We start from the raw sequence: 2,461 nt of genomic DNA, 5'->3' as shown, positions 1-2,461 counted from the left end.
TTTTTCATTCTCAGCATAGTATGCCGTGTGAATATCTGATCCAGTGGCCAAAGCTGGTCCATCTCATCTCATGTCACTAATGCCTAGTGTGTGTATGTTCATGCGTTCCATTTCATTTTATTTTTCACAATTTCTAGTTTTCCAACATTTAACCTGCATATATCTTATGTTCCAATTATTGAAGGGTGTTTGCCATTATTTTTCATTATTTCTCTGACTTCCATCTGGGATCTACAACCACTACTATAACTATCCACATTCCTCCACTGTTCATAGGATTTTCAGAGGCCTGTTATTTAAACTATGGAGGGCCAATCCTGCTTCCTGTTAATGTTGTTAGGTGCTGTTGAGTTGAGTATGACCCATAATGACCCTGTTGTTATTGTTGTTAAGTGCTGTGAAGTTGTAGGTGACTCATAGTAACGCTATGAATTAAAGTCCTTGATACTTGGGTAACTTTCATCCTTTCTCCAGGTTCATAGGGTTTCCGGAGGCAAGCTATTACAGAAATGGATGCCACTCCTGCTTCCAAGCTTGTGTTAACCTGGGAGAACCACCAAACACTGTCCATCATGGGTAACCATTATAGCATTTGACACATCAATGTCACAGTGTTCAGCTTCACAGTGATGACCACAAGTTAACTCTGTACGGCAAGTGGACACACCAGGGCTATACGACCTAGAAGAATGTTTCACCAAAAACAATTAAAGACAGGCCTTAGGGCCACGGATTAGAGTTATCCACCTTTGGTTTGGTGGCATCACTTTCGGTCCACTAAGCCAACTGGTCTCTATGTTGTTAAGTGCTGTCGAGTTGTAGGCGACTCATAGCAACCCTATGAATGAAAGTACTAATCTGAACCATGTCCTATTCTGTGTCAACCTCATACTTCCTGACACATTAGAACCCATTGCAGCCGTCACCATGTCAACCCAACTGATTGAGAGTCTTTTTCTCCTTTGCCAACCCTCTACCTTTCAGAGCACCATGTTACTGTTCAAGAAGTAGCCTCTCCTGGTAACATGCCCAAAGTATATGAGACAAAGTCTCATCTTTGCCTCCAAAGAGCACTCTGGATGTACCTTCTCCAAGACATATTTATTCTTTTGTCAGTCCATGAGATGTTAAGTGCTCTTCTCCAACACCACAGCTCAAGGTCATCAATAATTCTTCTGTTTTCCTTATTGGTTTTCCAGCTCTCAGACGCTTAACAAGTGATTGGAAAGACCATGACTTTCCTGCTTCCTAATCTGCTTTGCATCTCAATGTCAGGAAAACAAAGATTCTTACCACTGGACTGTTAGGCAGCATTATAATAGTTGGAGAGGAGATTGAAAATATCAACAGCTTCATCCTGCCTGGATTCACAATTAACACCCTTAGTATCAACAGTTAGGAAATAAGGAGACACATTGCATTGGGAAAATCTGCATCTAGAGACCTCTCCAAATTACTGAAGAGTAATGTCAGTTTTCAGTCTAAAGTGCAATTGATTCAGACCATAGTCTTTCCTATTACTTGCTATGTATCTGAGAACAGGACAATGAATAAGGATGACAGAAAAAGAATCGACACCTTTGAGGTGTGGTGTTAGAGAAGAGCACCGGACATTCCATGGACAGCCAAGACAAAAATAGATATGACTTGGTGAGAGTGCTGCCGCAATGCTCTCTGGAGGCAAGAATTATGAGGCTTTGCCTCACATACTTTGAACATGTAGCTAGGAGGGGCTATTCCTTAGAGAATTACCAGACAGTATGCAGGGTGGAGGGTCAGGGAAGGGGAAGCACACCCTCAACCACGATGACTGGTGCAATGGGCTCTCATGTGTCAGGAAGTGTGAGGATGGCACAGGATAGAATAGGGTTCTGATCTTTTGTTCTTAGGTTTGCTATGAGTTGAACTCAACTTGATGACACTTAACAATAATAATAGTGTGTCTTAATCTGGGAGCTCGACTAAGCCTTGTCCTAATGGATAATCCTTGTGGCATTTAATTCACCAGTGGTACAGCTTTCAGCATTATAGCAACCCACAAGTTATCACAGTACAGCAAACTAGTACAAAGTACTGTATCAGTTTGAATTTTGATAAGCCATTGTAAATATCAGAGAGAGAGACAGACAGAGAGAGATGAGCATAGTCAGTCACCAGTTACTAATATGCATGTCTGTTGTCATTTAATAGAAGGAACTATGTTGTTGTTGTTGTTATGTGCCATCGTGTCGCCTGCGACTCATAGTGACCCTATGCACAACAGCCCTAAACTACGCTCTGTCCTGTGCCAATCACACCGTCTCTGACACTCCCATCCCAATTATCCCAGTCACTGAATCAATCCACCTCATAGAGAGCCTTCCTCTCCCGCGCCGTCTCTCCACCCTCCCAAGCATGATGTCCCTCTCCAAGGACCGGTCTCTCCTCACTACATGTCCAAAGTAAGTTAGACGGAGCCTCA

The sequence above is a fragment of the Elephantulus edwardii genome, unplaced genomic scaffold (genome assembly GCF_000299155.1).
Source record: "Elephantulus edwardii isolate Elephantulus edwardi_28Jun2011 unplaced genomic scaffold, EleEdw1.0 scaffold00012, whole genome shotgun sequence".
Classification (NCBI taxonomy): domain Eukaryota; kingdom Metazoa; phylum Chordata; class Mammalia; order Macroscelidea; family Macroscelididae; genus Elephantulus; species Elephantulus edwardii.
This window is presented reverse-complemented; position numbering follows the sequence as displayed.